We start from the raw sequence: 1,383 nt of genomic DNA on the forward strand, positions 1-1,383 counted from the left end.
CATACTCCCTTTTTCTAATTACCTGTTTTAACTGGTTTTCTCACAAGACAGTTGCGTCTGGTGAGGATCAGGGCCCCACATCTCGTCCTTGAAGATAACAGGATGTAGCCGGCCAGCAGTAAACTTTAACAGCAGTAAACTTTAACACGTTATTTTTCCACTCAGACAGCTCAATGTTTCCTATAACAGGATTTACTATATCTTATATTCACAGTTACTTTTTCCTTATCTTTATCCTTCAGTGGTTCTCTCTATATGGCGCTGGCTAACATTAACTGTAGCTAACACCGGTCACTCACCAAGACAGCTGCCCTGTTCTCCACTGGTTCTCCTCACACCACAGCTCCATTTCTCTCCGATGGCCGTTATTTTTTCTAATCCTTGGCTGCTCCTGGTCTCTTGGACACATAGCAGGCTCATAAATATAATCATATGCATTTGAATATATATTTTCAACCTCTTCTGTGTCAAAACTAGCATTGTGATCCATGTTTATTCATACGTTAGACCGGCCAATCTCCCCCATGTTACGTCACATGCGGGAGGTCACGTGGGGAGGCTTTTTTTATGCGGAAGTAAAAATGTCTTACAAAAACGACGCCAGATGTCACTGTAGTGTATATTTATGTATATATTTTTTTTAAATCTAGTGTATTCATCATTTTCCTACACATTTATTCACTTGTATCTCTAACCTGCAAGTTACTCTTTAAACAGATTTCTGAAGCCACTGAAAGATGTTCTTCCTGTATTACCTACGTGCAGGAATTGCTGGAAGTCAACATCAGTCATAGTAAAGACATTACAGAGGAGCATTACACGTTTAAAGAAGAGGATGAAATGTACACTGTAAAATGTTTGACTGTAAAATTACAGTAAATTACTGGCTACTAGTTGCATGGATTTCACAGTAATTTACTGTAAATATTTTACAGTAATTTACTGTAGATATTTTACAGTACATTTGAATAAAAGTACAACTACATACTGTGACTTTACAGTTGCCATGCCCATGGAATTACTGTGATATAGCAGTACAGAGCTGTGGTATTATGGTACCTTGCTCTACATAAATTACAGTAATTACCTGTATTTTCACGCTATTACTCTAAAAGTAATGCAACACAGTAGCCAGTAATTTACTGTAAATATAAAAATGTAAATAATATATTGTAAATTTGACTAGTTCACTGGGATTTTACCATAACTACACAATTCAATCAGCTCAATCAACAAAGAAAAACAAAGAAAATGCCCATTTTAACTTTGTATTACTCCATTGAAGTGCAAAGTACATTTCACAGTGTCTTGGACATGTTGTTACGGCCCCAACCTCTACTCCGCGTAGTGGCTGGTGCTGAGACCCGCAACATGAAAGAATAG

Source organism: Pseudochaenichthys georgianus, unplaced genomic scaffold (genome assembly GCF_902827115.2).
Source record: "Pseudochaenichthys georgianus unplaced genomic scaffold, fPseGeo1.2 scaffold_474_arrow_ctg1, whole genome shotgun sequence".
NCBI lineage: Eukaryota > Metazoa > Chordata > Actinopteri > Perciformes > Channichthyidae > Pseudochaenichthys > Pseudochaenichthys georgianus.